The sequence below is a fragment of the Marmota flaviventris genome, chromosome 2 (genome assembly GCF_047511675.1).
Source record: "Marmota flaviventris isolate mMarFla1 chromosome 2, mMarFla1.hap1, whole genome shotgun sequence".
Lineage (NCBI taxonomy): Eukaryota > Metazoa > Chordata > Mammalia > Rodentia > Sciuridae > Marmota > Marmota flaviventris.
The window spans coordinates 149,150,096-149,165,208 of record NC_092499.1 but is presented as its reverse complement, the minus strand read 5'-3'; the positions used below and the strand labels follow the sequence as shown (position 1 = coordinate 149,165,208).

General features: G+C 36.8%; 1 protein-coding gene across 11 annotated transcripts in view; it reads right to left on the bottom strand.

Annotated features, from left to right (window-relative positions):
- The window catches only part of Mef2a (myocyte enhancer factor 2A), a 157,301-nt gene extending 142,418 nt beyond the window's left edge, over positions 1–14,883 (bottom strand). For 3 of the 11 annotated variants that reach the window (XM_071608661.1, XM_071608658.1, XM_071608657.1), the window contains exon 1: positions 14,361–14,882. The gene's annotated coding sequence lies outside the window, so the exon portion shown is untranslated. Of the gene's footprint in view, positions 1–13,738; positions 13,953–14,296 lie in introns of those variants that run through there. The other 8 variants (XM_027955987.3, XM_027955979.3, XM_071608664.1 and 5 more) reach the window with 7 other exon arrangements.
- Between the last annotated feature and the right edge of the window lie 230 nt (positions 14,884–15,113).

Here is a 15,113-nt window from a genome sequence, read left to right as displayed (position 1 = left end):
GAAGGAAAAGGAAATTCTACACAAAACCACACTTTCAGTATAGCTTGAATACAAAAAATGATGTGCTGCAAAACACTCCTAGCAAAAACAGAATAACCTAAGCCCAGCACTTGATCTCTCAAACTCTCACCCACCCTCACTCTATCACAAGGCTTGTGGCAAAGAGGCTAGCAAAGGGGGTCTAAGAGTTATTGTGAAGGACCATCAAAAATATTCAGTCACCCTAAATCTGAAAGTGCTGGAAAAAGTGTCTGGGTAGACTAGAACACAGACTACAGGGAAGGAATTTCAATATTCTCGTGATTTAAAGGACAAGGCATAATTTAAGATGCTGGAAACCATATAAAGAGATACTCTTTGAAACACAAAGCTCGTAAGGGGACAACAAGGGAACAGGTTAAAGAAAAATATCCTTTGGCAATTGTATGGTAAACCAAAAAAAAGAAGATTTCAAGTCCTAAAAGACAAGAGAGAATCATAACATTGGAATTCTCCCAATCCATCTTCATCCATTAAAAGAGACAAAAACCATGGAAGAGGACTGTCCTACATGAAAGTAGAGGAAATTATTAATCTAGTAACACTGTAAAAATACCCTCAAAACATCAAAAGGAGCAAAAGAAAAGCGAAGACTAGGAAATCAGGAGCAGAATTTGACACATAGCAAGTGGGGAACTCTCAGAAAAAAACAATCTCAAAGCTGGAAAAAACTATAAGCCAATACTCCAAACAGAATTAGACATACACAAACAAGCATTTGAGGACACCAAAACAACTTTGAGGGCCTGGGAGTGTGGCCAGTGGTAGAACACCTGCCTAGCATGCGTGAGGCACTTAGGATAATCCTCAGGGCCACATAAAAATAAACAAAGGTATTATATACATCTACAACTAAAAAATAATAATAATTTAAAAAAAACACAACCTTGAATCACAAAGCTAAAAACTAAAAACAGAATATCAAAAAATACAAAGAAAAATTAAAGAAGCTGACTGCATTCTGATGAGAAATGAGGGAGGGAATATGAAATTATTACAAAAATGAAGAATAAATTGCCAAATATTCTAGGCAAACTGACTCTAATGTGCTACCACATTCCACACAGCATGTGTTAAGAGCCACATTCATCTACATCTGATGTTATGCTTCATCTCATTTCCTTTTGGGGGGGGGGATTGGCGGGGACAGGGGTTCGAGGGATTGAACTCAGGGACACTCAACCACTGAGCTACATTCCCAGCCCTATTTTGTACTTTATTTAGAAACAGGGTCTCACTGAGTTGCTTAGCGCCTCACTTTTACTGAGGCTGGCTTTGAACTTGTGATCCTCCTGCCTCAGTCTCCCAAGCTGCTGGGATTACAGGCATGTACCACTGTGCCCAGCTGTTTCATCTGATTTCTGATAACTCATTCTATCATTTCACAATAACTCACAAGCCACAACACTTGGGAAACTCACAAGCAAACTTCATATCTTTTTCATGGTAGAGCATCATCTTTACCATGTACTATGTATTACAAGACAATTTAATATGTCTAAAACCATACTACTCTTTTAATTAGGTTTATTAGGTTCTTATCCTTTCTTTTAATGTGTCAATGACAAAGTTTCTGAGTGTTGTTTATCTAACATCATTGATCTTATGAACTACGTGGTTTTCACTGCAGGATTCTGCACAGCACAGCAACCTTTAGTAATAGATATGCTGTGTTACAAAACTGAGTGTAGATGTGTGGGTCAGTATACACACATATATTTCTTAGCTCTAACTGCTGAAATGAATGATTAGGAGGGAAAAATGACTCCACTGTATGAACCATCTTAGTACCCAGATATTGGTTTCTTATGTCATCCTCTACAAAAAGAAGTCAGGGCCCCTTAGAAAAGAGAATGATTCCAGGGTTTGAGCAGGTAAACTATAAGCCTGAAGTTTCTTATAATAGCAGGAAGTAACAAAATGCCTAAAAAAGGATGGAGGAATGTCAAAAAAAAACCCAAGAATCAACAGGATGGAGCTCTTTTATTGGCCAAAGCAGAACAATTTAAGTAATAAAATAAATGATAGCATCAAATTATAACCTACAAAATAAAATAAGTATCTGTGAGTCTGTACTGATATAAATAAAAAGAAATTATGAAGTAATATCTTTTTTGGAACCCAGGGGCACTCGATCACTGAGCCATATCCCCAGTCCTAGTTTGTATTTTATTTAGAGACAGGGTCTCACTGAGTTCTTTAGGGTCTCACTTTCACTGAGGTTTTGAACCGACAATACTCCTGCCTCAGCCTACTGAGCTGCTGGGATTACAGGCCTGTACCACCACACCCAGCAAAGATCCTTTCATTTCAGAACAATTTCAATTGATAAATAAGAAAGGAACAGGAAACTACAAACCCACCATTAGGAAAATAATTACAGTACTAATTACTGCAGATAAGTTCTATCAATGGATGCCATAAAGAATGGATGAAAGTGTGAAAAGTAATCGGATATTAGCATGGCCTTAAAAGAAACGGGAAACCTGCATAGCCAAGAAATACATCCAAGAATATACTTATCAATTACAAAAAAAACTGACTTTACAAGGGAGAAACCAGTAGACACCACCTTAATTAAGTGAACAAGATTAAGAGTACCATGAATAAGACACTGACATCATGTACCCCTAATATGAAACATCTTCTGACAAAATAAAATTCCTTCAGTGGTATTACTGTAAAAAAGCATAATAATCAGAGAAATCCAAAGAGACAATCTAGAAAATAATGACCAGTACTCCTCAAAAGTAAAGGTCATAAAAGACAAGGAAAAAACAAGGTAAGATCATATATTTGAGAATAAAAGACACAATGAATAAATCTAATCATGGATTAATTAATCATAATAAATAAATTAATCATAATAAATCTAATCATGGATTAGATTCTAAAACAAGAAAGTGCTACTAAGAGAAAAATTTATGAAATTCAAACAAAGACTTAAGTTTTGTTAATGGCACTATACCAATATTACTTTCCTGGTTTTGATAATTACAGTATGGTTATGTAAGCTGTCTAACATTAGAAGAAGTTGGGTGAAGAATATACACAATACACTTTTTTAATATTTATTTTTTAGTTTATTTGACACACCTTTATTTATTTTTATGTGGTGTTGAGGATCAAACCCAGGACCTTGCACATGCTAGGCAAGCACTCTACCGCTGAGCCCCAGCCCCAGCCCCAGCCCCAACAGTACACTATTTTTACAATCTTTTTCTAAGTCTAACATTATTCCATAATAAAAAATTTTAACGTCTTTTACTGAGGGGAATATTTTAAAAAGGAATACTCATGGTATTAGTCTAGTTTATACAAAAACTAAGTAAATAATGACAATTCAAAATGTTTCATTAAGGACATATTATCCCATTGTTTTGTTCCAATAGTAATTTCCAATTTATTATAATGAAAAGAACAGAGTAAATATTTACAGTTTGATTGTTGAGACATAAATTACAGAAGATACTACAGAGTTCAGTACCGTTTCATAGTTTCAAAATAAGTGAAACACTACACTGTTCAGTAATGTTTTTTAAAAATAAATGAATGAGAAAGGATAAATCCTAACTTAAAATGATTAACTTTGAAGAAGGAAAAGGGACAGTGAGACTAAGATTCCCACTGCATTCTTCCTGATAGTTTTCACGAACATTATTCACTCTTATCATTTTGTGTGCCTGATATATTTCATCATTTTTAGCCACTACTGAAGAACATTTTTAATACTGGGGGCAACAGTCTCCTCTTAGGGAAAAAGAAAAACTTAAATTCAGATTTTTTCTCTTCTTTAAAAATTAACATTTTAGCTTAAAACTATCTAATTGAGAATAAAATATTTGAAATTTTTAATTTCTATTTTCTAAGGCCAAACACTGAATACCTTGAGGTCATCTAAAACAGGGTCCCCTGCCTTACCACAGACAAGTCCTTAAGATTAAGTCCTCTCAGTTCCCTGACCACCTCATACCTTCACTTCCAACCTTTCTTCAAATGTCATTTCCATAGCCAAATCCCTAAACCATCTCATTATCAGGATCTGTTGCACTTTTACTAGTAAATTCGTACATCCTACTCTAACTCCATCATTCCAGGGCACTCTCTTCTCCCAGGTAAACTTTCTGTCATCTCTCAAATCTGATTCTCCTTCCATACTTCTTATTTCAGTAAACAACTTGTTGATTCCCCAAATGCATAAGCCATGATCCTCTAACCATTACTCCTCTTTCTCTTTCACCTTCAACATGTCCTCCATCATTAAATTCTTTAGCTCTATTTCCTATCTTTCTCTCAAATCCATCTCTCTTCAGTCCTCCTCTTAATAACATAGTTCAAAGCTCCTAATTAACCCTTTTCAAACAATTTAACACTCTCCCAATCATTCTCCCTGATTACTAATCTAAACTCTCTCCAAATAATTCTCTCCACAATGCCAACAGCATTTTTTTTTCCCCTTTTTGTAGTGCTGAGGACTGAATCCAGGGTCTCACACACAATAGGTAAGCACTCTACTACTGAGCTACAACCTCAATCCAGCTAACATTATCTTTTCAACTAATTTTCTCCCAGGCTAAAGATGCTTCAATTTTCCCTAGGATAAAGTGCAAATTCCTTAACACAGCTGAAGCGTTCTTCATAATTTAGCCCCCATTTACCACTTCAGCCTCATCTTTCACTACTTTGGGGTGTTTCTCATCTCTTACACATCCTGATTCAGTCAAACTGTATTCTCTGAATTTCTCCAAAGCAACCTAAGTTCTTGACCTTTACATAGGTCTGGTAAACTCTCTTCTCTCTCTTCACCAGGTTAAGTCCTATCCACTCTGCAGGCTTCCATTTTGGTATCATATCCTCTGGGATCAATTTTCCCAGGCTCTTTGAAACTGGGTTAATTGCCCCCTCTGTGTTCTCCTTATGGCACTCTGTACGTTAAGCACACATCAAAATCAAGTAACCAAATGAAAATGGATTACAAATATATATGTCCAATACTCTCAATCTGATTGAAAGCCAAGCCTTGCTCATGTGTACTTCCCAGATCAATGGACCCAATTAATAAGGTAATAAAGACCAAAACAAAATAACCAAATTAACACAATGGTTACAAACAATTCAAATCCAGTGATTTCTAGCTGAGAAACAAATATTCTTTCTATTATACACTGTAACACTTTACTTTCATTTAAAAAACTTAATGAAAATTAGGTATAGCAAATGAAACAAAGAGTTTAAAAGGATCTAGATACTACCTCATTTTATAATTAAAGTGATGCCCAGGAAGCTTATTATTTGCAAAAGAACAAAACACTATAAAACAGCAATGCCAAGATTACACATTTTGATGTTCTTTAATTACATACTTTAATCTCAAGAATGAGGCTATTTAAATTTTAAAGCTGCAAAACTTTTTTATTTCATCTAAAAATGGAGTACAGGAACTGCCAATTTAAACATAAAAGTTTCCACAAAATTAGCTAAAATGTTGTAACAAACATAACAATACTTAACTATGGTATAAGAGCAATAAAGATAAAAGTCATTATTATTATTATACATTATAAATAAGATATGACTATCAACCATATTCAAGGCACTATGGAACTAAGTATGTAAAGAACTATAAGATTCCTACTCCTTAGAAACTTAAAATGTTTTGGAAAACAAGACACAACGAGTGCAGAATCAAGTAAAAGTAGTTAATTAAGTTTATTAACACTTTCAAAGGAAAACACTTTCTCCTAACAAGTTTTGGGAGCTTAAAGAGAAATTACAACTTACCATTTGAGGAATCAACATAAAATTTCTTAAAGTGAGAGACTGAAAGGGCCTTGAAACAATGCAATTCCAGTAATTCCAGTATCAACAGCATACCTTAATTTGGAACATCAAAATACTAATAGGTAGTAGAGAAAAACCTACTTATTAAAAAAAGAATCTATGAATTCATATTGGTAACAAACTAAGCAAACGAGAAGTCTTTACATTAGAAGAGAATGCCAACTAAATAACACAGAAGAAATGATAGAAAAACACCATTCTGCAACCACTGTAATAATAACTGATTCAAGTAAGAATCACCATTGAAGGCTAAACCCATTATGTGAATATTTTTGGGTGGATAAATATTTACACAGTCTCAAAGTGTCTCCCAAAGATTATTCAATAACAACACAAGATGATAACACCCATTATAAGGGAGAAAACTGAAAGGAAAACTCTGAGTGATCCAAATAAATACTACCAACATGGTTAAAGTGACATCATACTGCCTGCTGATGTGATGAACTAAAGATATATCATCATTTACATGGGATTCCTGCCAAAAAGGCATAACCTGAATGTAATTATAAATAAGCAAAGAAACAAATCCAAACTGACATTCTACAAAACAAAAGGCCTGTACTCTTCAAAACTATTAATGTCAGGAAAGACCAAAAAAGTTTGGAAGAACTGTTTCAGATTTAAAGAATATAAGAACTACGACAATGAAAATGCAACATATACTATTAGAATGGAAAAAATACTAAAGACTATTATTGGCACAACTGGATAAATTTCAATATAAACTGTACAAAATAATAATATTGAGTTTCTTGAATACACATACTGGGAATATATAAGAATATGGCATTGTTCTTATGAGATACCATTACGACAATAAAGAAATTAAGAAACTAAAATGTAATAAAGATAATTACAACAGGAAAATGAAAAAAGGGAGGGGAAAAAGGAGATCTAAATAGTAGATTCCTGATACCACATTTTAATATGATACACTCAATGACCCTATATGTTTAATATGTCGTTGCCTTGTTAGCAACATACACAGTGCATTAATGCAGCATTTCCAGCCATCTGTGATGTTGCTCCTTACATGATGTGCATCTGACTTTTACTGAATAAATGTACATCTTTAGAATATTCCAGAAGATGTAATCAAGGAGCTTCAAACAGTAAATAAAATAAAATTATCTGTCTCGAGACTCTGAGGTCACTCTGAAATATAAAAAATGATAAAACAAATGTTAGTGAGTCTAGGTAACAAGTATACAGGAGTTCATTATACTACTCCTGTAATTTTCCCTAAATTTCAATTTCTTAAAAAAAAAAAGTGTTCTGTCAATATTAAAACTTTACTTTGGGAAAATTAAGCCATTTCTGAAAGGAAAAGAATACACAAACCAATCTTAATTCCTAGCTTCTTTCCCCTTCCCATCACAATCCATGTCATCAAATTAGGTTTAACAACAAACAGAAAGGTTTTCAGTATCAGAATATTTTGCTAAAGTAATCCCAAACTTGCAAATGAGATATGCTCCAAAAGTCCATTTGTAAATTAACTATTTGAATGTAGAATGATTTTCTACTATTACAAATGATAGTTAGGTTCCTAATGTGGCCACAGAAGCTCTTCAATAAACCATCATTAGAAATACAGCTGAATAAGTAGCATATTTCGTGCACACTGTGTTAAGTCATACCAAGTTTCCCCTGACTTGTAATCTTTCTGAAATAACTAATAATAAGTTGGGTGGATAAATATAAGGAGAAAATAAAGACTGGGGATGGGGAGTTTTGGTCAGTGAGGTACAATAGGAATATATATTTCAAAGTGGAAATATAGCTCTCAGACAGGATGGCTACTCACTGCCTAGCAAAAAGGCAAAATGAAATCTCAGGAACTGCCATTGATCCTCAAATCCTCAATCCTCTCAGATTTCTTCCTTTATAATGCTGATGGTAAGGTATTAAAATTCATATATAATGTAGAAGGCAAGACTTATAATCAAGAAAAATATGATTTTTAAAGTCTGATCTGGGAAAACTAGTCAATGGCTAGTTATTTCAACTGATTTGATAACTTTCACTTACTTTAACATTTACTGAGAATTCACTTAGTGTCATGCACTATGATTGGTTGGTGTATACTCAGTGTATCAGAACAGCAAGCTGGTTCCTGACATAGGAGCTTAACCTAGCAACATCAATTCTAATACCCTAAATACTCTAAAATGGGATTTATTCTCCAAATAATGTACACATCTAGGGCTCTTGAAACACCCAAGGGAGGAAAAACTTTGAAGAGGATAAAACTAGAATCTCATATGGGATGCCATTTGAGCTAGGACTTGAAGTTAAGTAGTTCAGTAAGTATATGAGCAAGGAAGCATTCCAATCACTGGGGGGGAAAAAACATGAGCAAAGATTCAAATATTTACTGTCTTCCACAGTGTGCTGCTAATGCCTAGGGATACAGCTGTGAACAAGACAGACAAGGCCTCTGCCTTCATGGAGTTTACATTCACATAATGAGAAAAATCATAAATAAGCAATAACTAAACAAACCAGTTAAGTTCAAATTATGTAAGTTTAAATACAAAGTATATAAGAAATAATATGTGTAAGAAAGTAAACTAATGGAGCATAACAATAGACTGGATGGGGTCACAGTAGGCTTCTAGGAAGTCAAGTTTGGCCCAAGATCCAATGTGTTTGACCAAACCAATCATATGAAAGCTGTCCCAAGCAGGTATTACAAAAAAAGTGCAAAAGGTCCTACAAGAGGAAAGGACATAGAGAACTGAAAGGAGCACAGAAAGGCCCTTGTGGTTGGTATTCAATGAATGACAGGAAGAATGACAAGAAGAAAAATCTTTCAGGCCTTAAGCCGCAAAAAGGGGTACGGCTTTATTTAGAGGAATATCAAGTCACTGAAAGATTTTAAGGAGAGAAATAATACCTAATTTAAGCTCTTAAAATAATCCCTAGAGCTGCTGTGTGAGAAAGAATTTGGGTGAAATAAGAACCAAGAAGCCCACTTAGGAAGCTATTTCAGTAATTCACCCAAGAGATAACGATAGCTTAAAACAAAGAAGTGGCAGTAAAGACCAAGAGCAGCAGGATAAATTGGGAAGATACAACAGGACTTGAGAAGGGATTGAGTTTGAGAAAAAAGGAAAGAATAAGTAATAACATGAGTTTTTAGTTTTGAATATTGTCATTTACTGAGATAGGGAAGGCCAGCAGAGGCAGAAGGGTTTGGCATGGGAAGGCTGCAGGAGAGGAAAAGCTAGCTCTATCTTAGCCATGTGACTAATATGTTTAAGATTCCAACTATATGTGCAAGTGGATATTAAGCTCAAGAGAATTCAGGGCTAGGGAAATAAAAGTTGGAGGCATCAGCATGAAAATACATGGAAAGACAGGTTGGATTCACATTATGACATGAGCTATGGACTAATATCTACAAAGGCTGTAATGGTGACAGTTATAATAGCAGGGAAATCACTGCATGCTATATGGTCACTGCACTTTGCAATATACATCTCATTTAATCCTCTCAAGAACTCTATGAACTAGGTAATGTTATCGCTATTTTATACACTGATTCTCAAAGAACCTGACAAAAAAACTGAGAATAAATAGAGTGAGTATTTTCACTTAACAGTTTGATTTTTAGAGGTCAATCTCTTATCCCTTCCATTAGGGCCTGTTGATCTCTCATGCCTTCAAAGTTTGTTTGTTTTTTTTGTTTTGTTTTGTTTTGTGTTGTTTTAAGAAGAAATGACATGTAGACATCAATTTTAGAAATAACAATTTCAATCTCTTATATAGATGGACTGCTGGTGGGTGATGGTAAAAAGTGAGAGAGGCAAACACAGTATTACTCAATGCAAGAGCATGTTGTTTTAATAAGGCCCCAAAGTTACAAGTTATCCTACCAGGTCAAAAAAAGAAGCAGCTCTTTGTTTCAAGGAAAACAAATCATACCTCAAATGAATCCAAGTCAACCTGCATGCTGCTGTTAACAAAAATGACCAGGTAAAAAGGTCTAGCTCATGCACAATAAATTCACCACCCACTATTAAAAACATTGTATGTACCTTTGTTCATAATGCATTTTTTAAAATTCCTAGTTTTATTTTTGTAAGAAAACAAAATATTAACTCAAGACAACCATAGAAAGGTGTCTTATTAGAAGTCTGATTAATTAATGAGTGTTTCTCACCCAAAGTAACAATTCCTCTGGCTTTCTGCATCATCAGTTATTAAAGTGATGAAGTAAATTACCCATCATCATATATCAATGTCCAAATAGGGTAGTCTACCTCACATCCAGGCTAACTTTTTTAGCCTGTGCTTATGATTTCATCTTCAGTAACAACTAAGACAATATTAAATAATATTAAATTCAGTAAATATCAATTAAATTAGTAATCATCAAAATTTATAATAAAACATCTCTAGCCAACATATAGCCTATACTATGCACGGTACTAATTAAAAAATGGGTGTATAGTCTTAATTATTAAAAAACTGGACAAAGGTTCCATTTATTAAAGGATACACAGATGAAGTTATACATAAATCAAACAATTTAGTTTCACAGACCAGATGAAATGAAGTATAAAAAAAATTTAAATCACCTACAAAATAAATTATTTTTAAATATACTTAATGAAAAAATTTTTCTAATTTCAAACTTTAAATACCACTTCTGAAGACAGCTCTCAGAGAAAACTTCTAAGAGACATAATTTACTAAAGAGTAGGCCAACTATTTATATTTAACTCTAATTTTTTTTTTTTTTTTTTTTTAAGACATGCCACAGACTGGCAAACAATATTGCAAGTCATGTTTTGTTGGGCAGGGGGGTATAGATGGACAGTGTGCCTTTATTTTGTTTATTTTAATGCGGTGCTAAGGATCGAACCCAGTGCTTCCTCTAGCCCCTTAACTCTAACTAAAAAAAAAAAAAAAAAAAATGGGGGGAGCTTATGGAAATTAGAAACAAACTGTGATTGTAGATCCAAAATCTAAACATTTTATGTATTATCTAACAAGAAATTTAAGACATTGAGATATTTTATCCAAAAGAAATATATAAGCATTCTCCTGTATTAATATATAAAATTCTTTTGTCTAAAACACTAAACATCTATACTGGACACTTGGAAAAGAATGCAGGGACCATACGTAATCTTCATAGGAAGAAAGAGATGAAAGCAAAGAAGGATGGAGGGAGATAAGGCAATATGCATTTTTGTATAGTAAGCCTTAGGCAGAGCTAGGAATTAGAAACTTTTACACTCATTATCTCATTTAAATTCTAAAGCAAGTAGTGTATTGTCTTCGCATTTTACAGAGGTATTTCATAACTCTGTCAGTAGTGAAGCTAGTATCTGATTCAAGATCTGACTACAAAATCGAATAGTCTTCCTTTATGAGGGCTTGCAAATCAGCATGACATATTAAAGAACCTCTAACATGAGGTTATCTAACTGAAAAACTGATTCGATTTCCATATTTATACTTCTCTTATTATTTCAACAATGCAAAAGAGAAGGCACTCAATTCTCAATTTACCAAGACCATTCAGATTTTCTTTTTAATCTAGGAAAAAAGTAATGGTGATTATTTTCAAACCACAAAGCAGTATTCTCCTTGCCCCTCCACTGATAAAACTTACACTAGACTACGAAACATCCACATGTTCCATGAATACATCTTTCAAACCAATAAAAGGGATATATGATCTGAATATAAGACAGACTATTTGAAATTGAAATGCCTCCAGGATCCATGGCCATCATCACTGTATACGTTAAATTCCTCTTGCCAAACTAAAAGCAGTAAAGGGAGGAGAAAAAAATGGCTTTCCAAAATTGACAAGCATGTTACTTTCCACTAACAAATTTCCTAAATCAAAAACATAGGTTCCCTCTTCCTAAATCAAAACATAAAATCTAGTGAGAAGATTTGACTAGACTACATTAAACTTCAAAATTATGTTCTAATAAACATTTTTATAATTACTTAACCACCCTCAGAATATTAGTTAAATATTTCTCTTTGGTAGTCATATAATTAATGACACTACTATTAACTGAATATCAATAAACTGCACTGCACTATAAATGGAAAATACAAAGTTATAATGAAATTGCTCTGAAAAATATAGCACTGCCATTTGAGACAACTCAAATTTTTAAAGGACATTTCCAATTACACTTACCCATGCCCCCAAATAATTTGTCACACATAGCCACATGGACACATAAAATATTCTACACAGTTAGCAAGGCCCTAAACAAGTTGGCAAGACCCTGTCTCAAAAAATTAAAAAAGGGCTAAGGATGTGGCTCAGTGGTTAAGTGCCCCTAAGTTTAATTCCCCTACTGGGGGGAAAAACAGAAACAAAAAACCCTTTACACAGATGAAAACTATTCTGGAACTAATTTAACATGGTGACATTACAATTATTATCTTTGAGACTCAATAAGCTATTTCCTTTCCTCTAAACACCCCCCAATAATGTAATTTTAAAAAACAGGACAAGTTAAGTTTAACTTTAACACCTTTTTCCTAACATGAAAAGGGCCATAATTTTATATGTAACTATAGTGTGAATTAAATTAAATAGGTAAGCAAATAATTGTGTTCAGAGAGGTTCACTATTACTTCATAAGCATTGACTGCTTTAGTAAATAAATAAATATCACTTGGAAGCACTTTTAGAATTAAGACTCTACCTCCAAATTGCTAGTTGTACCTTTTCAGAAGACTTTCAATATTATAACATTATTATCTCCACTTTGCAACTATGTTTAATAAAATTAAAATAAAGGTGATTCCAGTATCTATGAATGCGCTACCATATACAACAAATATTAATCTGTTTCATGTGACATACAGACATGTTTATAAACATGACATTTGTATAAACATAATATTTAATATAAACTATAAACTCTATAAAGCATTAGTAAAACACTTGACTCTCTAAAAATTGCCATTTACAGAAGTAATGAATGAAGATAGACAACAAAATAAAAAAACATACATACAAAAGCCATAATAGTACAATAGTTATTTTTATCCTCACTTCCTAAGTTCACATTATTTTTCTAAATGTCATTTTTGTATGTTTTTAAAAAAACTATTTTGTTTACCTTTTCCACAGACTGTTCAGTACTGCCAAGGTAACAAAGATTTTTAAACTGACAACTAGAGTACTTAGCAGTTGTCAAAACAACACAGCTGGATTCTTAAAGGGAAAGTACTCTTGTGTAATATATACCTAATTACAGCTTTAGAGAACCTCTGCTTTATATACTAACAGATGATACAAGACACAAGGGAAACATGCTGTGCTAAAAACTTGGAAAATGTTAGACAACATTTGTTTTAAAATATGTATACCATTATTAACACATCACAGCAGGTCTTTCTAAAAGCACAGTTACTGAATCCCAATCTCCCTAAAATACAGGTTCACACTATGATGTACTCAATCTACACACAGTTTCCCACTAGATCATGACAGGAGGCTCCTTTCACAGCTCCGAAATCTATTTCAGGTCTGAGCAACAATTTTATAGTTACATTTATTGGGGGCGGGGGGAAAAAGCATTTTTTCCCAATTCAGAAATGCTCACCTTCCCCAAACTTTTTTGAACTATCCTCTATTTTTAACCCTCAATGTTCAAAGACAGATGATACCGAATCAAAAGACAAAGTTTCTACCACACACCATGATCCCTCCGTGCTGGGACATATTTGAATGCCCCCTCGGTTCCCGCGACGCGACTCCCTAAGCTGTCGAATTCCGCACCCGCAGGTGCCCTCAACCCAGGCCCGCCCCAAATAAGGACCCCGACACTGGCACACACACGCACGCACGCACAGTTCAGACCTAAATGTTTCTCCCTGTTAGACCAATGTTCTCCCAAAGCAGAAGCGGGGGAACTTCTTCCAAGTCCAACAACAGGGTAGGACGCGCCCCGCACGAAGGGGGTCAATCCCTTCGAAGAAATCCTCGGCCTCCCAGAATAAGAGAAAGAAACCGAGAGGCTCCGAGGCCCCCAAGGAACTCCTTCAACTTTCAAGAAGGCTACGTCCACCACAGCTCCCCGGACCCACAGGCAGTGCGCGCTCCGGGAGGCTGCAAGCGTCGAACCCGCGCGGCCGAGCCTCCCCGCGCCCGCTCCGCAGCGCTCCATCAGACCCCCCCGGGCCCGCCCTCGGGACACCCCGCCCCCACCTCGCCCCCGGGCGCCAAGCCCCTCCTCAAGAACCCCAACCCAAACACCACTTGCCTTCCCTCAGTACCTTACCTGCCCAGCCGCCGCGCACCCGCAACCCCGATCCCCTCCCAGTCGCACAGAGGCTAGTCTGGGGGTCCCCGGAGCCCTGCGGGCGCCCCTCCTCGTCCGCGCTGCCCCACGCCCCAGAACCCTCACCCCAGCCCTACCTGGCCCCCTCACCGAGACACCGCCCCCTCCAGCACTGCCGGCTCCGCAGTCCGCGGCCCTCACCGTATCTCCGGCACAGCTGGCGAGCGTGCACACGCCGCAGCCCCGGCCCGCCACAGCACTCCGCGCCGCCCAGAGCCGCCTCCTTCAGCCCGGGACTCGCCGGGACATCGGCGCACGGATCCCCACACCGGGGCTATTTTTAGGAGACAGGCCTCGGCCAGACCGGAACTTGTTCCTTGCTGCGCGCGTGCGCACTCCGCCTTCCAGCTCGGTGTCCCTCCGCCAGCCTGGCCTTTTCCTTACTGCCCCTCGGCTCCCTCTCGTTTCTCCCTTAATATTTCTGTGGTAATTTCTCCTCTTGCTGCGTCCAGAGTACATAGAATGGGGAATACGGAGGCGCGGGCAAAAGAGTCACACTATTTAGGAACGATCACTATTCCACAAGGACGTGAGGGGCGGACTATGTTTTTCCGGGTGGGTGAGGAGAAAGATCACCCGACACAGGAAGGAGATGACGGCGGTTTGGCGCCGGGGATACAGGCTGGAGCTCGCTTCCCTCAGAAGGACCGTGTTCTCCTGGAAGGGATACTGGTCACTTGATGAGGGCCTGGGCGCCTCCCAGGGCGGGGCGGCCTGGCAGCGTCGCGCCTGGCCGCCCCCTCCTCCCCCGCCGCAACCTCCCTGACCAGCCAGCAAGAGCCTTAACCCGCAGCGGTTCTAATGACGCGACGTGTGGCGAATCGCCGCGCGTCGCCCGCGGCTCCAGCCAACCCGGGGTGTCGGGGGCGGGGCGGGGTTCCTGAGGGCGGGGCG